General features: G+C 52.2%; 1 protein-coding gene across 1 annotated transcript in view; it reads right to left on the bottom strand.

Annotated features, from left to right (window-relative positions):
• Nucleotides 1–26,516, bottom strand: part of SEMA5B (semaphorin 5B) — a 118,465-nt gene extending 91,949 nt beyond the window's left edge. The window contains exon 1 of the mRNA XM_033403372.2: nucleotides 26,062–26,516. The gene's annotated coding sequence lies outside the window, so the exon portion shown is untranslated. The remainder of the gene's footprint in view (nucleotides 1–26,061) is intronic.
• Nucleotides 26,517–26,843: the final 327 nt, after the last annotated feature.

Genomic DNA, 26,843 nt, shown 5'->3' with positions numbered 1-26,843 from the left:
GTGACAGCAGAAAACTCACAAAGAGCTGCAGCCGTCCTGAATGGGCTGGGAGAGCCCTCTGTCCCGTTTCGTAGGGCCCCCCCACCCCACCTCCTCATCAGACGTGGCGTCAGGGCGGTGTGGGGAACCTTCAACCCTTTCTCTCATAGTATTCAATATACCACTGCAGCCAACTCTTCTTTTCCCACCTCTCTCTCCTGCAAAATTCCCAAGGACCAAAAATCCAGCATGTATTTGTAATGTACTGAGGGATGTGTTCACACAATATAAGTTAGGTTCCCATCCACTCACCCCCTTAGGAGCCCAGGCCTGACACTCCTGCTTTCAGCCTCACAGTGAGTGGCCAGGAAAGGTACTTAAGAGGCAGGAGTGAGCACAGATAATCATACAGCAGAACGCTAAGAGGTGAGGACATTCCTCAGGTATTTATTGGGTAACACACTCCTTTGAAAAGTCTGAAAGTCTACCCCATGAGGTAAATTCTAGGTGTTGTGCATCGTACAAGAACAATGTAAAACATACTCCTTGCCCTCCAGGAAACGAGATATACACACAATGTCATTTCCAAAACAACATCAAAGTCAGTGTTCTACACAATAATTTCTATTGATGTTTGGAAGTGAAGGAGAGACCAGCTCAGTAACAGAAGGCAGAGGAGAGGGAACGGGCTGTGCATCCCAGCGTGTCAGGTGTCGTTAGCGAGGCGCCGGTGGGAGAAATCCAAGTGCAGAAAACGAAACCACAAAAATGGGTTAGGTCCATGGGGCAATGGGGAGTGAGAAGGGAAGGGCAATTAGAGAGCATCATTCTGGGGCTCTGCGCTGGGTTCAGGCAGAGGGCATCACAGACGGGGGCATCTGGTGGAGCTAACTTCTTAACTGTTCTATGAAACCAGCGCTTTGTATACTGAAGGAGTCCTTCACATTTTTGATATGCGTGTTTTTTTTAATATTTATGAGGGGAATGCATTCTCTCGGAAGCAGACCTCCCAAACGCCTGTATGTGGATAACCATCGTGAGGCAGGTCCCAGGCAAGGAACACCCAAGTTTCACACTCCATTTTTAGCTGCAGAACTGGCAAGGCCAGGCGGACAGAGGCCAATTCCTGCTGCTCCTCCACTGGAAGCTCGAGCTGTGAATCCTGAAGAGCTTTAACCTGATGGCAAATCACAAACCTTGGGGCAGCGGTGGGAGGTAAAGGCAGTCCCATCCTGAGACCCGGCCCCCAGGCTCCGATCCTTACGTTCCTTACGGCTCTCAGTGACCATCAGAACACCCGTTTAGATGTCTTACAAGAGAGGTTCCTTTCTGAGCACTTATTTCAAAAGAAAGTGCTTCGGATGCCATCTCAGAATTGAATTCGTTAAGAATTATAAACTTCAGCTTCGTGTAAGTTCACTGACCTTCGGCTTTCTTATCTGTAAAATGATGATGATCCCGGCCCTACTTATTTCCTGAGGTTAGGATGAGGTGACGTTTTGTAAACTAAAAAATGACTCGTGTTGAGAGTGCGTGGTAAGTCTTTAACAGCCCAAGAAACCTGATAGGCACGTATCCTTGCCAACAGGAAGGAGAAAGCACCTGCCGACGCGCACAGACTGCTGAGCTTGAGTCATTTTAACCATTTTTTGAGTGTCCAGGGAGGCACTGTGACAAGTACTGGGGACACAAAGGTAAATGAGAAGCAGTCGCCATCCACCTGGAATGTCTCAGGAAGAAATAAGGCCCCACGTCAAAATCACAACCGAACTTCTTAGAAACCGAAAGGGTAACAGAGTACGAGTACCAAAACCCTCAGGCTTCACCCAGAACCCACTCACTGCGGTTCCCTATATTCGATATTTATCCCCTGGTATTGCGTTTAGTTCCAAGTATCCCAGAGCCCAACTCAGTTCAAAGGGGCTTAAACCCAAGAAAATATAATAATTCGTGAGAGGAAGTTCAGAGGTTCAAAGAAACCATCCAGTTCACGGTTCCTTCCATCTCTCCACTCTGCCAGCCTCTGTAATTCTACATCCCTCTGCCATCCCCAGTAAGAAAGTTCTGGAAGTTATAATTCAGCTGCGGAGCAATCAGCTGTGTGTCTTCTCATTTACACCCACGAGGAGAATGGCTTCTTGTGGGGCTCTGTTGCTAGAGAGGAAGAACTTTCCCAGAAATCAGCTGAGAACCTCTCTTCAACTCCCATTAGTCAAAATTTGGTCGTTTCCATTCATGACTCAACCACTGACAAGGGAAGACAGTGTCCCCTTAAACCCATCACGCCGCTTCCTTGGGCTGAGGTCAAACCCAAATTTCATTGCTGCTACTCAGGGAGGGTTAACCATGAATTAACTACAAGGTGCCCTACTTGGTTATAAGGACTTTAGTTTTCATTTTCCGTTTTTCCAAGCCTATATAATGAATGCAAATTAAAAGTGAAATTTGCTTTAGGCAGGTACATTTTGTCTAGCAAAACAGGATATCAGTCAGCAAGAAGCACAGCTGGAAAAACTCAAAAGCGGGCACAAAAACACAAAACCTCAGGGGGCCATTTGGTATAAGCAAATCGTCCCATAAGCCCCACTGAATTATAGCCCAGTACATTAATTAAGGCTCCTAACATAGCCCTGGGACATCAAGAAAAGGTTACATTTGTGCTTGCGTGACTCTGTTTAAAAAGGCAGAGACGCACATAATACGTTTTATAGAGGATCGCAAACCCAGTGGCTGACCATTTTTAAGTGTTGTTGCTTAAAGGGACAAATCTTACACTAGCTAGAAAACTCTGAAATTTGGAATGACCCACCCCAGCTTCTCTGAAGAGCAGAGATTGAGCGTGTAGACTGCAAATATGACACACCGCATGCAGCGAGGTGTCACGGCTGGCCTCCCCCCCACCCCCAGGCTCCTACACGCTGATGGAAATTGCCCCTCATCTCGGGACTGAGTGGCTGATTGCCACACATACTGCAGCAGGTATTTCTGTTAGGCTGGTGCTCTCCTAGAACAAATATTCAGATTCCCAGCCCCACCTAGACCCAGCAAATCAGAATCTCACAGGCGTGGCCCAGATTCTCTCCAGAACGTTCCCACAGAAAATCTGATGATCAGTCAGACCAAACCTCTCACTCCCTCTCCGAGAATCCGGCCATGTCCCGCAAGAAAAGCCCTCCGGATGCGAGAGCCAGGCCTCTTGGACCTTTCAGAGGGTGTGTCTTGTACACTTGCCTGCCTTCAGGAAGCCCAGCGTGGAACACCAGAAACAGCGGAAGCTCTGTGCGCTCACCCCTGCCGGGGACAAGCACCATCCTGCCTGCCACCTCCCCAGCAACAAAGCACAGGTCACGTGCCGCCCAGCAAGCCCACAACCAATCCGCCTCTCAGACCCGACTGCTCGCTACTCAACCTCTTCCTGCCCAGAGCCTTCTACCCCTACCCCAGACGACAGCATCAGGGTCTGGGGGGGGCGGGCAATAATGGCTTGACAGACACAGTCCCTCCCCAGCCAGGAAGGACTTTCTCTGTCACCTATTAAACGACACCACTGCCAGCTTCTACTTCACACGTTCTTTTTTTTTTTTTTTTTTTTGCGGTACGCGGGCCTCTCACTGTTGTGGCCTCTCCCATTGCGGAGCACAGGCTCCGGACGCGCAGGCTCAGCGGCCATGGCTCACGGGCCCAGCCGCTCCGCGGCATGTGGGATCTTCCCGGACCGGGGTACGAACCCGCATCCCCTGCATCGGCAGGCGGACTCTCAACCACTGAGCCACCAGGAAAGCCCCACACGTTCTTTTTGTGATTGACTCCCCATTCCATCCTGTCTCTCTCCTAGATGTTCTTCATGTTATGTCTGGCCCCAGACTGTCTCACTGCAACTGGCTGAAGGTGGAGGATGGGAGGTAGAATAGACCCAGGACTCCTTGGTCAGTGGAATTGACGCTCCTCACCTTCTTCCGGACAAGGGAGAGAGCAGTGTCCTGACTTGAAACACTCCAGCCAGGGAGACCTTGGTCCCGGGAGCCTGCCCTGCCCCGCAGAGGTCACCACCTCCTGTAAGCTGGCCTTAGCTTCTTTGACACTCTGTCTCCACCTCCTCAACTCCTGCGACCCTCAGTTACCAGCCCCTGTGTGGCCAGAGGTGATGGGCTTGACCATTTCCCAAAAGGGCTCTTCCGGTCCTGGCTCCACCCAGCACCGTCTGTGTGACCTTGGAGATGGCGGGCAACCTCTCTGAGCCTCAGCTCCCTCTTCTGGGATGGAAAAGGCTTGTCTAGGCTCCGTCTCCCCAGTTCTTGTGAGGCTTTGAACATACAACAAAATGTGAATGTGCCCCGTCAGTCAGAACGCACTGTTCACTCGTGAAGGATCCACTTCATGGATCCACAGTTCACGGTCCACTGGGCTCGGAGCATCTCCAGCTGGGAAAAGTGTCCCATTCATCTTTGTGTCCCCAGTGTCTGGTGCTGGCAAATGTCTCCTGAGGAATGGCAGGGGGTGCTGCTACACAAACTGAATGAGGAGGGGGAAACAAAGGAGGATGGGAAAATGAAGAAAGTCAGGGAGAGAAGAAATGCCCTCCTTTCCTGCCACCCTCCAGTCTCCAGGGACTAACGATGCCCCTCCACCCCTGATCAGACAGGTCACTCTTAAACATTACTCTGGCTCCAAATAGAAAAGGATGTTATTAAAGCTTTTCTGCGCCTCAATTAAATAAAATATTGAACACATCCAACCTTTAAACTGAACCGAAAATCCCTTTTTGTTAACAACCCTCTCAGGTGCTTGCTTGTCCTGGCTGGTGCCACACTGAACGCTGAGACTGGGAGATTTGGAAGCTTGGAGGGCAAGGCCTTCCTCTAACTCCTCGTTGCTTTGGTTTCCTGGACGAACAGGCACTTCGGAGGCTGAGAGAGCCAGGATGGCAACTGAGTATTTTTAATTGAAGCAAGGACTTTTTCTTCCACACTGAGCAGCCCTCCTGGGAACCCACAGAACAATCCTACCCTCCCACCCATCAGCTCTGTTCCATGCACAAAACCCTACCACCACCCCCGTTCTCAGACAGAAACACAGCCTCTCAGAAGATGAAAAGGGAGCTGCTTTTCCCCACACACGAGCCCTGCCACTACAGTCCCAGCTGCATTTTCAGGTATTCCTCCCTTTGCATCCCAAGCCTAAACTGTTATAGAATAATTGGGATGAGATATAAAGGAGAACTCCCCACCCAGAAAAGCATGAGGAATCAGAGGGTGGTAATTTTTAGACATAAAAGAACACTCCCACAATGTTACTCTTGCCTTCTGAGCACAGGGGCAAGTTGGCAAGCCAGCATACCCTCTTGGGCACATACATCCCCACCACACACACACACACACACACACACACACATACACACACACACACACACACAGGTCTTGCTCTCGCCCCTTCCTTCCTTCCCACTCACTGTCAGGGCTGGAGCAGGGCTTTGCTCCCAGGAGCAGAGGGCAGACAGGTGCGCTGGGGATGGTGCCACATGCACAGACTCTGACCCTCCCCTTACTCTCCAGGGGCACCAGCCTTGAGCACCTTCACCCTCACGCCAGAGCTCCGTGATATCTGCTAAGCACTTCTCAACTAAAAACCTTGATTCTTCCCCTTATAACAAGACACCAAGTCAAGTATCGATCTAATTTCACAAATGTCTAGTCTGTGCCAGGCAGTGGACTAAACTGAGGAAAGATAAAGAAAATGTACAGGCTACTGTCAAAGTGTAGTTTTCAAAATGCTCTCATTACATAACTTGATTCATTAATGAGGGATGGTAAACCTAGCTCCAAAAAGATTTTGAAGAACAGGGGTTTATATAATCAGTAAGAGAGGCAAGCAGAAATGAGTCTGTGAAGTAGAAACAAAACTGGCTAATGTCCTACAGGGCAAGAAACCATAACTTTTGCAGTTATCTGCTCTACTGGACAGAAATCATTTTCATCTCTTCTACTGGTTAAAGATCTGTGTTATCAGTCTATATGTTAACATCTAACCTCATAAAATCTGGCCCCTAATCAATAATAAATTGAAAGTCAAGCAAAAGTACATCCCCCCTAGAGAGTTAAATAACCTTTGGGGGGACCTGTTAGGCTGCAGTAGGAGGTCACCAGGACATGTGGTCATCCTTTTGCCTTGTTTCCAAGCTTTGGGTGCTTTTTCTTATCATCATGATCCTCGCCCTCAAGGGGCTTCCAACACCTGGTGAGGCAATACTGCCCCACACAATAGAGTTAAACAGTCCCAGAAGAATTACTGTTCGTTTGCTTAGGCTTGACAATAGCACTGTGTTTATATACAATGTAAATACATCTTAATCAGTTGAGATGCACACTGAAGTATCTACAGATAAAATTGCGTGATGTCTGGGATTTATTTAAAAATATGCCAGGATAAACAAAAGTTGGGGGGAGAATAGATGAAACGAGACGGGCAAAATATTGATGACTGTTGAAGCGAAGTAAGGGATACGTGGGAATTCGGGTATTGTTCTCTATATTTGGGGATATATTCAAATTGCTGTTCTGCTAATAGTAAAACAACAACCTACCACATGTTTATCAACTTCTCACACATTATAAGATCTACTCTGTTCATTGTTTTTCCTCTGTCTCCCCTGCTTAGAAAATAAACTCCATAGGGGCAGGTCTTGTCAGTTCTTCCCCCTCCCAAGCACTGGAAAAGCATTCTGCCCCTGTAGGCACACAGTAGGTATCTGTTAAAGCAGCGGTCCCCAACCTTTTGGGCACCAGAGGACCGGTATCGTGGAAGACAATTTTTCCACGGATGGGGCATGGGGCAGAGGTGGGGGATGCTTCAGGCGGTAATGTGAGCGATGGGGAGCCGCAGATGAAGCTTTGCTCGATGGCCCACCGCTCGCCTCCTGCTGTGAGGCCCAGATCCTAACAGGCCACGGACTGGTACCGGTCCGTGGCCCAGGGGTCAGGGACCCCTGTGTTAAAGGATTGTTTGAGGTCCTCCACCGCTCAGGGCCCAGGAGAAAGGGCCGCGTGCATCAGGCGGGCTCATCCTGGCCCTGATGCGGGGGTGGGATCAGAATGGGAGGGGACAGGGTTGAGGGAGAGCAGAGCAGAGCACGAGGAGGAGGGGGAGGAGGCGGGCAGGATGGAAGCCAGGGAAGGGCAGAGTGTGAGAAATGTGGAGGATCCTAGGGGCCGAGCACTGAGAACTGGCCACTGGACTGAGTCGCCAGAAGCCCGCAGAGAAAGCCACTCGGGAAAAGTGACGGCGGCAGAGTGTAAGAGACTACGGTGGGAACTGGGCAGGGAGGTTACACAGAGGCCCCAGGCAGAGACCACACATTCGAAAACCCAGCAAACGAGAGAAAAAGCAGAGAGTAGCCAACCTGGTTGCAGGGTTTTGGAGAAGGGCCAAACTGGGCCTGTTCAGAGACTGGGGGAGAGAGGCGTGGCCATTGCAGCGGCAGGTGGGATGTAGACCCACTGGGCGGGGGTCTCCCTGGGCCCTGGGTTCAGGAGCCGTGGTACGGGTTGAGACACTCCAGCTGGAGTGGGTGGCCTGCCACGGCCCAGCATTTTGGGTGGGGACAGCCTGTGGGGAAGCTCTCTGGCCCCAACCGCAGGTGTGACTTTGATGTGGCTCAAACCTCAGGGCAGAGGACACCCGAGCTTCCCACAGCTGCCCACTGCATCAGTGCCACCCAGTTTTCAAGGAGGCTGCAGGAGATGCGGGCCGGTGGCCGAGCAATCACTCTATGGACAGAGTGGCTGGCAGGCAATCAAGGTGCAGCATTTCAGCCCCAGATGAAACGGAGTTTTCACCCGGACGCCTATCAATGCGCCCACACTCCGTTCTCCACTCTCTGGGAGGTGCTCCCAGTGTGCGGAGCAGGCTTACAGACTTCTCCGACTTTCTTTCCCGTTTCCTCACTTCCCCAAGGTGAAGAACACACAGCAGAGATGTCTGTAAGAGCGGGACTGCGGGCTAAGGGAAGGGCCCATGTTATCTCTGCAGGTTCCAATTATCCAAGCTTCTTCTGCAGGACCAGGGTCCTGTGAACAGATGAGGTATGAACACAGAGCCTGACATTTGTTCCCTCAACCCTTATACATCACAACCTCCCACCCCTGTATCTACAGATTTACCACCTCTGTTCACACTTATAATCATATGTGTGAGAGAGAGAGAAAATAAGAGAGAATGCAGGGGCTTCCCTGGTGGCGCAGTGGTTGAGAGTCCACCTGCCGATGCAGGGGACGTGGGTTCGTGCCCCGGTCCGGGAAGATCCCACATGCCGCGGAGCGGCTGGGCCCGTGAGCCATGGCCGCTGAGCCTGCGCGTCCGGAGCCTGTGCTCCGCAACAGGAGAGGCCAGGACAGTGAGAGGCCCGCGTACCACAAAAAAAAAAAAAAAGAGAGAAAATGCAGCCCCACAAAGACTCTGCCCATGTCCCCTGCTCCATTTCCAGCCACTGAGACTCACCAGTGACCTTGAACCCCTGCAGGGGGTCAGGACCCTGCTCCTCGCCACCCACTGGGAATAGAAAATCCAGGACCCATTTTTGAGAACATGCAGCATCCATGCTTTGAAAGAGAAATCACAGGAGGGGGAAACCAGGGTGTTTTCTGACTTTAGCTCCCTTATTAACAACTGAACACACATGGACTGAGCCCTGGGTGTCAGGCACTGGGCTGGGCAAAGGACACAAGACTAACTGGGCTCTCTCCCTGCCCTGGGAGTGGAGCTCACAGCAGGGAGGCATCATGGGACTGAAGTGACACAGGCAGCACCAAGTGCTGAAAGTCAAGGCAGAGAGGTGTCCCTGGGCTCTCTCCCTGCTGTCCCCAAGAGTCACCTTGGGAGCCCTAAAATCCAGGGATTCCCAGGCCCCACCTGGACAGATGGAACCGCTCTTTGATGGTGGGGTCTGGGCTTCAGGAGTTTGAAAAGTATCGCCAAGTGATTCTAATGTGCTGCCAGGGAGGAGAACCGTTAAACCATACATCCCCTTTCAAAATGGGCACAACGAAGGGAAATAGGGGTCAGGGCCCCAGGGGAGCGCTACCAGCTCCAATTTGTGCCCTCCCACAAAAGCATGGCGCAGCAGGTATTCGGGCAGTAATAGCCTCCCCCAGTGGCCACCTGACCAGTGCCAGGACAACCCAGAGTGAGAAGGGAATGACTTGGGCTCCTTTCCCTGTAACCTTGACCTCAAGGCTGGAGAGGACCAAGAAGTTTTGGTGACCCGGAGCCCTGGAGCACCGTGTCCCTCTCTTCCTGAAACTCCTTCTGAGTTCTATTCTTGCCTTTTAAAAAACACCCCAGTATGCTGGAGGACTGGGAAGGGACAGCACCCCCGCTGAGTGCCCCAAATGTCCAGGGAAGGGAGAGACCACAGCCGCTGATGGTGGGCACTCTGGGTGGGCAACTTCAAGCCCAACCCCAAACAGGTCTGGAGAGGAAAGTCAGAGCTCACCCTGGAGGAAAAAGGGAAGTGCCCAAGGTGGCTAGCTCTGCTCGATGTGAGGAGAGAGCACTCAGCAAGTCCAGAATTCCAGGGCTCAAGGCCAGGGTATGGTGGCCAGAGTCTCCCAGGACACCCACACTGATAGCAGGTGCTGTGCGGTGTGACGGGACAGAGCACAGACTTTGGAACTGGACACAAGGGTTTGCAACTGCCTCTTAGTAGATGTGTGGCCTTGGACATGTTCTTTTTGGAGAATTTCTTCATCTATAAAATGGGTATAACAGTACCAAATTCCAAATTTTTATTGGTGTAAGAATTAAATATGATAACGTACAAAAAGCAAGTAGAACAGCATCTGGCATGGAGTTCAGTAAAAAGAAGTCACAGTTGCTGGGAGAAGAAAATAAGGATGTGAATGTTCTTTAACAACAGAAGCACTCCATTAAAAAATGGGTTTTGTCAGTATCCTCATCATCATTTAGCCCAGAGCAGGTGAAGATGAATCACTGAGACTATAAAGAGTTGGTGAGCGGCCCAGACTCTTCCTAGGGAATGGCCCCTGCAGGCATGGCAGGCAGAGCTGTGGGCAATGCTGGGAGCTCCTAGACTACGGGACTAACCAGCATCTTGCCTCCCCCAGGGTCTGTTACCTCCCTGAAGGCAAGAGCTGTGCGTCATACACCCTTATCCAAGGGGTCGAGTCTGTGAACCCGAAGAAGGTCCCTGTGTTCCACTACGGTGAGAGCTGTTAGAGCCCAGAGGACCGAGCGGGCAACGCTGCAGACCAGCTCGATCTTGGGCACCGCCGCCACCCTCTGCTCTCTTTCCCACACCGGCTCTTCCCCGTTGCACATGGACACACACGTGGGGTGGATCGTAACACAGAGATGCTGCCATTTCCTCACCTCTCAGCACCCCCACCTGATCAAGGCCAGGTATCCCTGGTTTCTCACCTCTCACTTGGAAGTGTAAATATTATCACCAGATAATGAGAATACTAGAGGCCTGTCTCTTCAAAATCCTGAGAATGACTGTGACCTCCCCACACCCAGAGGAGTCCATTGTCACTCAATGAGGAGGACCAGCTCGGCCATGAAGCCGAATTCACAGTGTGGCATGGCTGAAACTCCAGAACCGCTGCAGCTCCCGCTGCCTCTGCACTAAATGCCATCCCAGGTCCTTCTAAGCCCTGTGAGTCTCCAGTTCACTGCAAACATCTCCACTCACAACGTAAACAAGGCTTTAAATTGAGGACCAGGAAGAATTCTGGCGCAGTCCTATCAGAGCAAGCCCAACAGGAGAAACGTTGGTCTCTCTGATGCCTCGAAGGATGGACCATCCACACATGCAGGCCACCCTGCAGTCTAAAGCCCAGCCTCCCTCCCGTCGACCTTCACACCTTCATGAAGGGTGCCAGGTTGTGTCAGACGCATGAAATGGGTCTCCTTAACACAGATAAAATCTGAGACCTGCGGTGAGTAGAGCTTGGTTTCTATCAGAGCTTCTGAGATGCGAGCCTCTCCAAATCCCCTCACCAGCCTCACTACTCCAAACCTCTAAGACAAATATGGGGTGTGACTTGGGCTGAACATCTGGGCTGTGCAGCCACGGGGCTGTCACTGAGGAGACTCCCTCGAAGATGGGGGGCAGGGGCACCATTCACATGGACAGCCTGTCCTGGGAGCCTACCCTCAAGTGTACAGGCCCAAGGGCCATTGTTGAAAGCACAGAAGTGGGGTGAGGGGGTGGTTAGTAAGCCCCTTGACTGAGCTGCTGAGCCCCTTCCTCCTGCAAGCCCTCACCTGTCAGGGCTGCAAGGGAACTGAGAGAGCCAGTGAGATAGAGTGTGACCTGGGGCCAGTTACTTAACTACCAAAGCCTCAGTTTCCCCAGCCATAACATGAGGGAACAAGTCTTGGGCTGGTCCTCTGTGGATCAGGGAACATGTGTTTAGAGAGCAGAATGTCAGGCACACTGAGCATCCAAGATGTGGTTGCCCCAGTCCAGCCTCCTTGCCACACATGAGGAAGCACAGTGCTGTATGGGTCCAACACGGGGGACTGTGGGACATCTGGGGCTCACCCTGGGCATTGATTTACCCAGATGCCCTGTGCACATGGGAAGATAGGAGATGAAGTCTGGAGTTTGGGCAAGAAGAGTGAGACTCTGCATTCACACTGGCATGGGAGGTGGGGCGTCCGTAGCGTGGCAGACTCTGCCTCAGGCCTCTGTGGAATGAACCCTTCCCCACCACCAATACACACATGCACACACCGCCTGTGACCGAAAGTTCCATCCTGGAGTCTCAGAAAGTACCCAGGACACAGGCTTCTGACAGAAGTGCAGGCCAGGGAGCAGTCACTAGAGGGCTCAGGAAGACATCCAGGCTGCTGCCCCACGGAGGTCACAGGAGAGGGCCAGCCTGGGAAGGAAGGGAGGGAGGGAAGGAGGGAGGGAGGGACAGAGAGAGAGAGAGAGAGAGAGAGAGAGAGAGAGAGAGAGAAAGCACTGGGGAGGAGGGGAGAGAGACCACAGCCGTGCTATGGAAGGGTAGGACGGCTTCCCATAAAAGCCTCACCATCACCTCCGCAGGACACAGAATGACCCAGAGAAACCCAGAGCCCTGGCCTCCCAGCAGTGACAGCACTTATGGACAATGTTCTAGCAGAAAAACACTGCATACCCCAAATGCTTGAACCCCCTCGTTTCCAACCTCCCCTCTACCACCAAACGCAGCTCCCTGGTTCTGTCTGGTACTCCTGATCCACAGGACCTGGTAGGCAGGTTCCAAGCTACTGGGAGAAGGCCATGATCAGGTGGAAAGAGCACGTGATTTGGGTTCACTGTGGCCTGCTTACCTCACCTCTGTGAGTTGTGGGGTATTAGGTAAGCTTCTTAACCTCTCTGAGGTCTTTTCCTCATGTGTAAATTGTGGGCTAACCTCTCCCTTATAGGCCTCCAGGAGTACTGAAATGAGGGACTGGTTCATGGTGGGGCGTCACACATGGTAGCTGTATTTGAGAACACAAAGAAGATCCCCCCCAGAATTAATCCCTGGGGCTGGAGGCATTTATCCACCCCTAGGGCTACCTGTGCTTTCTCTCCTGTGTGCCTTTCTGCCCCCCTCTCCTTTTCCCTCTATCAGAGCCCCTGCATGAGGCCACAGCACCAGTCTGCCAGCAGAAGGCTTAATTCAGTCACGAAGGCTTCCCCAGATAGGTGACCAGGGCAGGAAAGAGCAGGGGACAGTCACAGGCATGCCCGTCCCCCCAGTTCCTAACCCACCCAGGTCCCAGACCTGGGTGGAGCCTCCCTGGCCCTGCCCTCTCAAGGAGAGGAGTTTCTGAAGCGGAAAGCGCTTCAGACATTTAGCCCAGTAGGACAATCTCAGAGCAATCCTCTCTCCCAGCAGGACCAGGCTGTGAAGTGTAATTAAAGCCATGGGTTACTGAGGAGGGGCAGCCATCTTGCCAGGAGGAGCACCCCGCCACCGCTCATCCTGCATCTGGAGCCGTGGTTCTCAGTGGTCCAGGACACAGCAGCCGCACCACCTCCCTGCATCCTCTTCCTCCTCCATCCCTCCACCCTAGCCCTGAAGATCTCCAGCTAAGTCATGCCACAGTCGCCTTCAATCAGCTGTTGTAATTTCTCCTGCAGTTCATATTTGAGAAGCTTTCCCTGTATCAAACGTAAATCCTCCCTTCTACAGATTGATGGTGGGAATGGGGAGAACGGACGTGGATGTGAGTTAGAACCTCATGGAAGGTGCCCTGAGAAGTGTCCTTAGAGAAGGGCAGAGGCTTGAGCCCCACGCCCTCAATCGTGAGGAGGAGATGCTGTGAGGATCCTGCAGGATGGAACCGGGGATGGGGTCATCATGATGGATGAAGGGAAAGGGGGAATAGAAAAGCACGTGCATCAGACGGAGGAGAGTACGACGAGCTGGGAGACAGCAGCCTGCCCGGGTTGGAAGCCTGGGGATTGGTTTACTAGTTACCTAATATCGCCGCATCTCAGTCACCCCATCTGTAAACGGGGGTGATAAAGTCATACCTACTCTTAGGGCTTTCATGAGTTAAGATACATACCAGAGCATTCTATTTTATTTTATTTTATTTATTTATTTTTTCATACCAGAGCATTTTAAATGGCCTGGCACAACGTAAGCTCTCAGTAAACTCTAGGAAATCCTCACGACCCTCCATCCTCTCTGCAAATTGCTCAGTCCTGGGGCTTCTTCCTCCCCCATTTCTCTCAGGCTCACTCCTTCTTCTCCATTCCAATGGCCTCACTGCATCCTGGCCCCCATCCCCACGTGCAGGGCCCAGGCTGTGACCCCACCTCCCTCCCACCCTCCACATCAGGTTCCAGCTGGCCAGTCCGCTCTGCAAAAGGACCGGTTTGTTTGGTACTCTCAGGCCCCAGATACTATACCAGGTGACCTGCTTTAGTAAAAGGAACTCATTGAATTCAATCCCCACGACCGCACTCTGAAGTAGGTATGATAGCCATTTCACAGATGAGGAAACTGAGCCTCAGAGAGGAGAAATACTTTGCCCAGAGTCACCCTACGAGTGAATGGGAGAGCCGGCGCCTAGCACTCCTCCCCTGCCCCCAGCCAGTCAGCCCCTTGGTCACACACCTCACTTTCGCCCATGCACTTACCCCCACGGAGTCACAGAGCAACAGAGAGAAGAGAAGGAGAGACTTTAGGAATGAGAGCAATGTGGGGAAGAGGAGCTGGAAGGGGGAAGAACGCTGCAAGGGAACTAACGTGGTGTCCAGATTGGGGGGCTTCTCCGGCAGGCCCTGCACTTCTGTCTTCAGCTCATGTCTTCTCCGTCTTCACCATCAGGCTGTGGGGTTCCATGGAAGGGTGCCTCGGGCACAGGAGGCTCCCCAGCCTGAGGCTGGTGAAAGGCCTGTGAGAGCTCCAGCTGCTCCGAATGAGTTCAGGCCACTTGGCCCAGCCTTGCATCCCGGGGAACGTGCAAATGAGGCTCAGAGCAGCTGTGGCTCTTGCGCGACCTGGCAGGCACTAGAGGGGTTCACTTCCAGAAAGGGGTCTGCGGTGGCTTCTGCAAACCACAGAGAGGGAAAGTCCAGGTGCCGCCTGAGAAAATTCCTGCAGAGATGATAAAGGCAGGGTGGTGGAACTGGGGAAAGGCAGCTGAGACCACGGGCAGACAATGTGTGTTCAGTAAAGAAGTCCTGTCAGGCAGAGCTCAGCTCCTCCGCTGACAGGGCCACCAAGCTGGTAGAGGAGGGAAACAGGGTTCACCTGTGTAGCTGATCTTGAAAACATGTGACAAGCTCTCTGTGAAATTGTTGCAAGCAAGCAGAAGGTGGCAGAACTAGTGGGACATGTAGCTGGTTGCACGATCGTAAGTACACAAGGGTACTTACCAATGGTTCAAGACCTCTTGGAGGGAAGGGTCCAGGTGCGTGCTGTAGGGCTCTGACCTATCCCACCCCATTCCACATCTCAAGTCCTTGGATCAATATACAAAAAGCACTTGAAGCTGGGAGCAACAGCAGATACACTGGATGTCAGAATTCAAAACATCTTAATCAGCTGGAGCGGCGGACTGAATTCAGACAACATAAAATAAATGAGGGGGAAATGTAGAGTCCCGAACATAAGAGCAAAAAAGCTACAGCGCTGTCATGGGTTGAACCATGCCCCCCTCCCGCCCAGAAAACCTCGTATGTTCAACCCCCAGGACCTCATGTTACCTTATTTGGAAACAGGGTGGTTGCAGATGTAATGAGTTAAGATGCAGTCATATTGGAGTAGCGTGGGCCCCTAATCCAGTATGACTGGTGTCCTTACAAAAGGGGAAATTTTGAGACGGACAGGCACACAGGGACAAGGCCACGTGAAGGTGAAGACAGAGATTAGAATGATGCTTCTGTAAACCAAGGAACACCAAAGACTGCCGGGAAACCACCGGAAGCTAGGAGAGGGGCATGGAACAGATTCTCCCTCACAGCCCTCAGAAGGAACCAATACTCCCAACACCTTGATCTCAGACTTCCAGTCTCCAGGACTCAGAGACAATTCACTTCTGTTGCTTAAGCCACCCAGTTTTAGTACTTTGTTATGGCAGCCATCGTTAATGAATGCAAGCGCAAAGACAAAATTGGGAGATGGGGCTGAGTCGCAGACTGTGGTATAGAAACCTGGAGGTATTGACTGACTGTTACGTTTAACAAAAGTCAGCAGGGCCACGTGGCTTCTAAAAACAGCCAGGGCAGATATGAGGCTGCGTTAATGGAAGGTATGGTATCTCGACCCATGAGGGTGTGCTGGCCGGGCCTCACCCAGAGGACCAGACTTGGTTCTGGTGACCTCAACTTAAGACAAGTCAGAGGATGTTCAGAGTCCCATGCCCAGAGATGAAGAGACAAGTCAGAGAAGGACTAATGGAAGTATGGGAGAGGTAGAAGGCAACTGGTCTCCAGTGTTTGAAAAGCTGTGCAATGGGAGTGACTGTGTTTGCCTGGAATAGCCACATGTGGAAGAGATGGAGCCCATGGGGAGAGACACAGACTGCAGAGAAATAGAAGAACTTTCTATCAGACGTGTTGACCAAAAATCAACTAGGCCACCCTGTGGGGAGATGAGCTTTGTCTTTGAGGAACTGAAGACTCCACCAGCTGGTCACCGGAAAGGGACCTGTAGAGGTGACCCCAGAATCTCCCAGCTCCAAGAAGGGCCCACTCACGTTCCCTGCCTGTCTGCCACCAGCAACTCAGGCTTCTTAACTACTTAAAGTTAGAGGCCGCCATGAGATGTTTTGGCCCCAAGACCTTTCATTGATGGCTTTAGTAGATAAAGTTGCATGCTGAAGGCAGAGAGTCTAGACTAACAGACCTCATGAGATCAAGTTTGGCAACACCGGGGTCCACTGGAAGGATGCACCCACACATGCTCTCAAGCATAGGGGTCTTGGATAGGGGTGGGAAGGAGAGTGGCCCTGGCTCTCCATTGTCCAGGAGGGAGGGAACTGGCAGCCCAAGAGTTAACTGACCCCTCACTTGAGGGAGACCCATGCTGGTGGGCGCTGTGAGGGGATACAGAGGAGCCTTCTCTCTGAGGGGCTCGAGGTAAGCTCACTGGGAAGATGGACTTCTGGAGGAAAGGCAGCTGATGCTGATGAGACCCCTCCGAAGATGACCTGGCACTAACAGCCAGCATCTACGTGAGCTATGCCACTTCCTTTAAGACTTTTTTATTTTTTTTGCGGTACACGGGCCTCTCACTGTTGTAGCCTCTCCCGTTGCGGAGCACAGGCTCCGGACGCGCAGGCTCAGCGGCCATGGCTCACGGGCCCAGCCGCTCCGCGGCATGTGGGATCTTCCCGGACCGGGGCACGAACCCGCGTCCCCTGCATCGGCAGGCGGACTCTCAACCACTGCACCACCAGGGAAGCCCTCTTTTAATCCTTTTTTAAACTAGCCCTCCCTCGTTTTCCAGCACAAAAAGGAGGCTCAGAGAGGGAAAGGAACTTATGTAAAACTCACAACACAAAACCAGTCAAGCTGGGTTTGAACCCTAGTCTGTCTCATCCCCAAGCCCACACTCCTTCCAAGGTTCCACACTGCTTCCCCAGCTGAGGACTGCAGGCTGTAGTGCCACAAGCCTCCAGCGACAGAAAGAACCACCCAGGGTGGTCTAAAGCAGTGTCCCAAACTTCAGCACGCATCAGAACGGCCTGGAGGGCTTGTTGAAGGGCAGGCTGTTGGGCCCTACCGGGGAGTTGCCGCATTAGTAGGTTGGCCCCAGGACTGTTGCATCCCTAACAGGGTCCAGGTGCTGTGGGTGCTGCTGGTCAGGGACTTCACATTGGGAACCACTGCTCTGCAGTATTCAGGAAAGGAAGTGGGTACCCTCCAGCCGCAGAGCCGCAGGGAGACAGAGATCCTCCGTCTCTGGGCCAGGAGTTCCCCAACGGCGTTCCAGGCAGAACTGCCAGTTGGTTGCTGCTTCGCTAGAACCCATCTGGTTGGGAAGATGCAGACTGTGAACAAATCCAGCTTCCTGTACTTTCCACTCTGGAGTCTTCTGGTTCTTCCAGGCTGATGAACTGTGTTCTCTTCTACAGGAAGTCCTATTATTCTGCAGTCAGCCACCATGACCCCCAGGATTTTCACCCTCTCTAAACAGATGGGCTCCCTTCACTAAGCCTTTTGTGGCTGGGTTTCCCAATCCCCTCCTGACCCTGGATGCCCTCGACTCATCACGCCTGAGTTGGCCAGGGTCCTCTCTAAAATCCATGTGCAGAAATGAGGACATAATGACCAGAGAGAACCCAATTTGGACCCTGCCCGTCTCTTAGTGCCCATTAAGATGGTACTGTTCTGAGCAATCCCATCACCCCGTCGGCTCTATGAAGCCTGCGTACAATTAAACCCCTCAGATGTTTTTCTCAGGATCTGCAGCCTAATCAAGTCGGCCCCCACCCCCCCCATCATGAACTTGAGTAATTAATTTCTGCTATCTAAATGCAACTTTCCATCTGCCCGTTAAATTTCATCCCGTTGGTTTAAACCCAGCATTCCAGTCTGTCAAGATCATTTTGAATATCCTGTCTTTTATAGGCGATGCCCATCACAGCCTTGTCATCAACACATCTGATAAGCTCGCTTCCTCCAGTTTCACCCAAGTCATGGATAAAAACGTGAAGCTTCCTTCTGCAGAATCGCACCTGTCACAAACCATCATCCCTTTTGGAATCCCTAATCATGCGATCATACTTCCCCAAATCAGACTTCTTACAGACCAGGGAAGGTCTGTGGGAATGTCGTTTCTTTCCTTGGCCGTCATTAACGCCAGACTGATGTGGCGTCTGTCATCTAAGCACTGTCACGTCACCACCTAGTTCTTGGTCATGGTCCGAATCAAATCAGAAGGACAGTTTGGGCTGCTATTTCTCTACCTTTTGGGCAATGACAAGGTTACAGAGGCAAGAATGCTAAAGTGAATCCAATCCTCCACTTTAAGCAGTACTTGACATCCAACAGAAGTCAGGCTGCCTCTCCCCCTACCATAACGATAGCATGCCTGCCTTCCTGACAGCTTTATAAGCCGTACTGCGAAAGTAGCATCCAAATTCTTCCAAATGGGTGGGGAAGCTATAATAGGGTACGTTATAACTTGGACCTTCTCAGCTGTAAGACACGCTGGGATATTGGCAACCGGTCGGTGAGGAGACAAGAAATGTTTTCTGGAGTGGGGTACTTGGAGAGAGGCGTGAGGACAGAATCAAGGAGGTCAAAAGGAAAAGGGAGACTTGATGAATAGCAACCCCACTCTTCTGCGATTTGTATGTGAGAACTGCCCTTCTCCTTCTGGAGAAAGTCACAGCATACGTACACGGGATGCTGATGGAGCATTTGTGAACAGCTTGTTGACACCATAAGCCAAGAACGGAGAAAAGTATATGGAGCAGTTAAGTCTGTAGGGTCTGAAGTCGGACAGTCTAGGTTTAAATCCTAGTTCTACTACTTATTAGCTGTGTGACCTTGGGCAAATTGTTTTCTCTCCCAAGTTTTTTGTTTCCTCTGGTGGAAAGTGGAGACAAAAATAATATGTGCACATAAGGCACATGAGGATTAACAGAGATAAAGCATAAGTTGAGCTGACTGGTACATAATAATAGCTCAGTAATAACAGCCATTATGGAACAGTAGCTTGAAGGCAGTGCTGAGCGCTGAGAGTTCCGGGGCTGGAGGTGTGAAGAAGAAAATGCTAAGAAGGTTTAAGAAGAAACTAAAGATGCTGTGGGTTAGGGGCAGGAGAGACTTGGAGCTCACCTGAATGGTGAGGCAGCAATCTGTGGAACTGACCTGGAGGTGGAGCCCAGGCACAAGGCTAGGTCAAGGATTCTGACCTTCAGCTCAGATAAGGGTGAAGAAGCCAGGCTGATGCCTCAGAAAAGTTCAGTAAAAATAGTTTGTTTTTCCAGCTGTGAATATGAATGTTTTTTTATTGCTCTAGGAAGTCAGTCAAAAGTTGTCTAAATGGTCCATGTTAAAAAGAAGCATAAATATTCCACTTCTAGAAATCTGCTCTGAGGAAATAATCATCAATAGGCACAAAGATTTATAGACAAGGATGTTCACTGCAGCATTATTTATAACAGTGAAAAGTGGTTTACAGTCTAGATGTCCAGCCCACACAGGATTCGTTAAATAAATTATAGCACATCCATGAGATGAAATACCGGGCAGCCAGTGAAAAGCCCATTTGAGAAGAATACTTAAGACATGGGGAAATTATCACAATACGTGATTAAATGAAAAGGGTTGGCTACAAAACAACACAGTACAATCACAATTTTGTTACATATCTAGAAGGAAATACCCCAAAATGCTGAATGCATTACTTTTATAAATGCTTTTTAAGGAAAAAATGATCACAAAGGAGTTACACTAGAAGGAAGCTCCCACAATCAGCTTATAATAAAAAGTCATTAAATTCAGAACACAGGAACACAAACAGTAGCTATGATCTGAATGCCAGGATCTGGTACCTGGCTGTTGTGAAGGGCTGAGGGCAAAGAGGATCTGCATGCCATTGGCGTGTGGCCAGGTAGAACCTAGGAAAGATTTAGGTCAGTGGCTCTCAACCATGGTTGCATTTTAGGAGCTAAAAAAAAAAAAAAATCAATGCCCAGGCTCCAATCTCAGGGATTCTGACTTAATTATGGGCTGGTCGTCTATATTTTTTCAAAGCGTTCCAGGTGGTTCTGAAGGAGCCAGTGAATTAGAGTTGAGTGGAACCAAGCTACTGTTACCTGTATACAGAGTTCACTTGAGCCTTGCTCTCTAGACAGAGCCCAGCATGTGAAGAGAGACCCACTATGGAAGCTAGAGAGATGCTAAAAGGGAGCAGACAGCCCCAAGGCACCTGGTCTATGCAGGAAAATGACCCTCAGCCTTGGGGACATTCACAGAAGTGTTCCTTTGAGCTGACCTGTTTGGGACCTTTTACCACAAGGACACTGCTCCTGGCTCAGACCCTTGATGGGGCCCAGGTTACTAGCTGACTCCATAAAATCAAGAGCAGGTGGCTCTACAAAAGGGAGAGGGAAGAAAACCAAGACGCTGGGAAATCTACAGGGATCTGACTCTGCAGAAGCCGGAGCTAGTGGTATTTTCCTCTCTCCTGCTTTTGGGCAGAAACACACCCCAGCCAACAGAGCAAGGTGTGACCCTTCATGGCAGTCTGCTTTGGGTGGATGAGGCCTCTCAGGAGGGCTCCTAGTTTCCCTCAGGTGCCTTGAGGAAAGAGGAGCAGAGGGAAGAGGCTGCTAGGAACAAAAGTTTGTATTAAATGATAAGATCTCCCCAGCTTCTCACTACAGGTATAAAGTTACTCAAGCCACCAAAAGAAGGGAAATAAGAGTCCTGAGTCAGGTGCTTTACCCACTGGATCCACCTATCCCTGAATAATTAAGGGCCAACTGAGGCTCTTTTGTACTCCTTAGAGCAGGGCTCCTTGGGGGGCCTTCAGGACAATGACTAGAGCAGTAAGGAGGGAGTTTTGGCTCAGGTGGACCAGTGGGGATGGCAAGTAGGGATGGATCTAAATTGCTACCCTACCCGACATTTCCCTGAAGTTGCTTCCCTAGAGGCAGCCTCCTGTCAATTCCGGCAGAACAGTGCCGCAGGTAACTCAAAATACTGGGTGATCAAACTGTAACATAGCTTTGCAATGCACTGTATCTGTGTTTATATGTGAATGTCTATGAGTATATTTACATACACACATATACCTGATACATAGCGGGTTTACCTTCCTAATGATGTTTGGCTCAGGTGGAGGCTAAAAGGACAATGCACTTTCTGAAGATACTGGCAATCAGGTGGGTTTCCAACAGTGGGGCTGGCTGTAACTAGAAACTGGCCTGAGACTAAATATTCCCCACAAATAATTAACAAAAAAAGAAATGAACCACTCCTGGAAAATCAAGAAGTGACGGTAATCTCCATTCAAGATGGAGAAGCCTCCCTTGTTTCTAACCCAGCTTCCTCCTGGGGGAATTTAAACCTATCTCCTCTAATTTGATCCTCAGGGGATAGCAGAACAGATGGTCACCAGCCATCCTCCAGTACCAGCCCTTCCTATCACAGAACAGGCCAGAGACATTCTTGGTTCAAATGCAAAGACATTCTGATGATACGGACAAGGCTTCAAATTCAAACGAGTTCCAGGTGCAAGTCTGATGAAGTCATCCTTATTTTTTATTTTATTTTTTTTGCGTTATGCGGGCCTCTCACTGTTGTGGCCTCTCCCATTGCGGAGCACAGGCTCCAGACGCGCAGGCTCAGCAGCCATGGCTCACGGGCCCAGCCGCTCCGCGGCATGTGGGATCCTCCCGGACCAGGGCACGAACCCGTGTCCCCTGCATCGGCAGGCGGACTCTCAACCACTGCGCCACCAGGGAAGCCCTAAGTCATCCTTATTAATCGCAGATAAATGAGGGAAGTGTCACGGTGGGACTCAGCACACAGCATTGCCTTTAAAGCTCAGGGAAAGCCTAACGGAATCCTTGTTCTCCTGTTTCAAGTCAGAGTGGAGGAGGATGCGAAGCCCAACTGTTGGGAAGTGTGCTCAAGGTCAAACTCTCCCATGCCCAGTCACCATCCCTCCCAAGTTCCTCATCCTGCTTTCCCCACTGTTCCCAGCTGCAAATTGGATAGGAAGCCATCTTTTTTTCCTTTTCCCACTCTGGAGGTACCAAGTGTAGTCACTGCTCATTGGTGAGTCCCTGACTAATGTCAGGATTAAAGAGTGCATTCTGCAAGGTTTGGTTTTCATCTCTCATGCTCACTAAAGCAGAGGGAGGGAAGCAGACATGGCAGAACCACAGAATGTTTGGCACCCCCCTTCCCTTTCAGAACTCTGCTCCCAGCTGGTACTTTCTAGCATTTAAGCAGGTTATACGGGAGTTTTTTTCAGAAAGAAAATCTTGGAGGAGATTCCTCCATCTGAGATAGAAAGTGACATACACAAAGATCCCCTTCCAGACTACCCATCAGAGAGCCATCTCCTCAGCTAAGGCAGATGTCATCAAACCAAAAGTCAGAGACAGGGAGGTCCACAAAAATACAGAGGTATGCCAGTGAAATCCACGTGTTGCCCCCATAAGCTCTAAAAGAAGAGCTCAGTTCAGTCAATTCAATGAAACTCCATTAGTCAAGACACTTGCTTTGGCTTCTAGTCATACATTTAAGACAAGTTAGTTAAGCTTTGTCATAAATTTAAGACCAACTTAGTGATGGCTAAACTCAAATGCAAAGATCTGAATGTGAAGAAAACTCATTCATTATTTCCAACACACACACAGAGTCACCAGGTGATGAAGACAGGCCAGTGATCAAGGTGACTGGATGAGGCAAAGGATGATCCCAAGACTCACTGGGGTTCAGACACTGATGTATAAATAACCAAATACTCCCTCCCAATAGTTCTCTTCCTCAGATCTTCAGGTACCTGGCTTTGCCTCTGTCCACACCACAGGTACAATGTAGGTGTTCAGCCCCACTTGATGAGTGAGGAATCTGAGGCATGGAGCGGGGACTTGGTGCTGAGGGAAGAGCTAAGGTGGTGGAATCCTAGCCGTCTCAGCCCTCCCCCAAACCCTAGACCCCAAGTCCTTTGGACAACTCCATATTAGCTGTCAGGTCACCTGAACAAACCCACATGGGAAAAAAAAATCCACAATAAATTCTATCACGGCAGTAGAGGCAATGCTAGTAACTGTGTTTTCCTAGTCACGCTGATTCACCTCCATCCTGGAGATCAGAGACATGTCTTATCTACTGTTGCATCCATAGCTTTTAGTACCTGGCACATAATAGGTGCTTGATAAATAGTGAACATGTGAGTTTAGTCCCACTGTTGGTCTTATTTACCTTGTGTCCACTCAGTAATAGAGCCAACACTTGAGGACCATGGGGAACATCTAGCTGCTGGGGGTGTGGGTGGTGGGGCATTGAAACTCAGCCCTGGGTCCTTTAAGGCTATGTAACAAGGAGACATGCACTTCTAACCAGGGATCTTGTCCTTTGCCTTCTGTGTCCATTCTACCACCTCAATCCTCAATGAAAGTAGTGAATTTGTTGACTCTATGGTATTGACCTGAATTGATATCTTCTGGGCTTTCCCTGTGGGATAGAGGAGGGTGGCCAAGATTAAGAACTGGAGTATCATGATCAATGTTCAAAAGAATTGGACCCGAGAGCATCTTCTTCCCAAGTGTACGCACTCCATCCGCCAATCTACAGCCTTGCCAGGCTGATCCTCTCTAAATGTCTGCTAGCCCTCTGCCCCCTTGCTGGGGCTCCCCTTACCCTTTTCAGACCCACACTCAGGGATCAGGGCTTTCTGGATATCCCTTGGGATTCCTGAACATCCTATGTTAGCTTCCAGTTTTTTCTCATCCAATCCCTGCATAAGGCTTTACTACATCAGAGGAAGCAAAAAGTCATGGTTGGATTTTTTTTTTCTTTTTTTGTAAAGAATAAAACTGGTTTATACCCACTGGGTTGGGTGGGGAGGGGCAGGAGACCTGAGTTCCAGTCCCGCCTCTGAGTCTGGTACCTTGTATCAATGTAAAGTGCTAGATTTGTATAAGATAAGATGGCCCCCTGACCTCAAGGAACTCATCATCTCACAGTAGAATCCTAGTGGGCCCTGAGAGTCAGGGTGAGTAGGGGGCCAGCAGGTGACAGGTAGGACCAGGCTGTGGGATGTTCCAATCAATCCCCAAAGTACAGGATAACATGCACACATAGAGATTAGATCACTTAAAACTGTAATTTCTAGATCTGTAGTCTATAGAGTGATCAAGTGGCAAACTCCCTCTCTCTCTCTCTGATATTTTATCCCCCTTCCTCCTCGGTTGGTAATCTAGATTTGGGGCAGGGTACCGGTGGGTTTTTCCAAGCTGCTTCTTAATCTGTCCTCCTTTTCCTAGTTGTGAGGTCCAGTTCTCAGGCTCAAGTTCCCCTCTTCCCCTTCCTCAAGGTCATCTATCCTGGTTCAGAAAAGGTGAGAGCCCACTTTTGAAGGTCAGGAAGAACTGGGGCGGGGGGGCAGTGCGGTAAATGAGAAGGAATGGAAGAGAACAGGCTAAAAGATGAGGGAAAGTAGAGGCGGGGAGGACAGAGGCGGGCCAGAAGGGCCTGGAGGGAGACGCCGCTGCCGCTGACGAAGGAGCCGAATGAGGCCGAAGTGGTGGGGATGGGAGGGGGAGTGGAGGTGCCTGAGAAATGTGGAAGGAGATTGGACTCAGAGAAGGTAGGATCGTGGTAGGGTCTAGACACAGGCGAGCTTCCAACCTCCCAATCCCAGTTCCGCTCAGTCAAGGGGCCGGGAAAGAGCGTATCCCGAGGGCGGGCAGCCCTTCCCCGCTCCGGCTGCTCTCATCACCACCGCGGAATACCTGGAGAGGATCGCAGGGGTGGGGGCAGAGTAGGGCAGTTACCTTTCCTCCTCCCAACTCGGGGCCCACTGCAGCCCGGCGCGGCGGAGCAGGGGGAATAACCCGAGGACTGGGCACCGAGGGAAGGGGAGGAGGCAAGGAGGGCGCTTCAGGTGGCTCCTCCTGGTTGTTTAAACTTTGCGCTCGAGAAGGGGCCGGCTCTGTCCTCCCTCCGCCGCCCGCCCGCGGCTCCGCTCGTCCGGGTGTCCTCAGCCTCGCCTTCATCCTCTGCGGGTCCTACGCCCACTTCCCTCTCGGCTCCCGCCCGGCTCGGATCCCCATCCCCTCTCCTGTCTCCATCTCTCCCTGTGCCGGAGCGCCCCCCGCTCCCTCCCTCCTCACTGGATCTCCCGCAAGACGTGAGCGGAAAGTGAATGGGCAGCCCAACCACAAAGACAAATTACCATGAGAAAAATAAATCAGGAAAGCGCCGTTCGCATCCCGCGTTCCCGCCGCCGCGCCCCTCTCCGCCCGCCGAGGCGGGAGCGCCGGGCTCCGGGACGGCTGCATCTGGGGCCTGGCGGGGCAGAGTTTGGGCTCCGCAGGGCCCCGCCAGGGCAGGGGGTCTGGGAAGAATCCGGTGGGGACCCCCGCAGGCGGCGGCGCAGCAGGGACGTCCCCGAGCGCGAGATTTCACACTCCGGGCGGGCCACGCGTTCCCACGCGCCTCGCCGCCTGCGCTCTGCCTCCACCGGGTTTACTCGTCCGCCCTCTCGGAGCCTCCATCTCGGCGCCACCCTCGGCGCCTCAGCCCGGCTCTCTCCCAGCCTTTCAACCGTCCGTCCCCTCCTCCAGGCCCGGCCCTAGGTCCCCTTCGCGGCGTGCAGCCCAGACGCACCGACAGCGGCCGGGCCAGGGCCCCATGCAGCCCGGACCCGGAGCCGGCTGACGGCGGGAACGCGGCAGCACGAAGGGAGCCCAAGCTGAGGTGGCAGAGGGCGGCGTGGAAGCGCGGGGACTCCCTCCTCTCTGCCCGCAGCCTCCGCCACCTGGTTCCAACTTGCCAGCGGCCCCGGGCCCCTACCCCTCTACCCACCCGAGTTGCTGAAGTTTGCAACTTGCAGCCCAGCCCGCGCAGGGGAAGCGCCCTGTGCTCCCGGGACTCACCTCCGGGCTGCGGGCGCAGGTGCCCGGTTCCAAGCGGCTCCCGACTCCCGGCTCCTGGCGGCGGGGAGCGGCGAAGGCGACCCAGGAGGGCTGGCGGCCGGTCTGGGAATGGGGCGGCCGCGCAAGAACGGCCCCCGGCCCTCACTTGCCGCTCCAGTGCAGACGCGACCCGGGCCCGCGCCCGCCACCCTCGGGTTCCGCCAGCAGCCGCCGGACGCGCCGCCGACCCGCCCGGCTCAGCGGAGCTGGGCTCAGGCGGCAGCCCTCGCGCTCCAACTAGCTCCCGACCAGGCGCGCGGCTGAGAGCGGGGAGGAGAAGATGAGGGGGCCGAAGGAGGGAGGGAGAAGAGGTGGGGGAGGAGTTGGGAGCGAGCGGAGAGAGGGAAGGGAGCGGGAGAGAAAAGGAGGAGGGTGCTGGAGAGGACCTGCCGCGGCTGGCGCGCCACCCGCCAACTCGTGGCGCGCGGAGGAGCGCGAGGGGGCGCCCTGCACCTCCGCGTCCCCGGGCTTGGTCCGAATCCCGCCCTTGGCTTGCCAAGTGTGTTTACACGGAGGGTAGACAGAAGTCCCGCCCCGCAGCCGCCGTTCGAGCGGCGAGACCCAGGTCCCTCGAGCACTTGCTGCCTTTTTGCCACGTCCTGCCTTACCGTCCTCGGCAAGCCCCGTCTCGAACCCGGCTTTCTGCCGGGGCGTCAGCGCACCAGAATCCTGCCTACCCAACCGCTGGGGCCCGAGGAAATTCTCCCTTCCCCTCGGCTCCCCAGTGCCCCAGCCCTATCAGC

This window comes from Orcinus orca, chromosome 5 (assembly GCF_937001465.1).
Source record: "Orcinus orca chromosome 5, mOrcOrc1.1, whole genome shotgun sequence".
Classification (NCBI taxonomy): domain Eukaryota; kingdom Metazoa; phylum Chordata; class Mammalia; order Artiodactyla; family Delphinidae; genus Orcinus; species Orcinus orca.
Note: the sequence above shows the minus strand (reverse complement) of the source record. Positions and strands in the feature narration are given on the sequence as shown.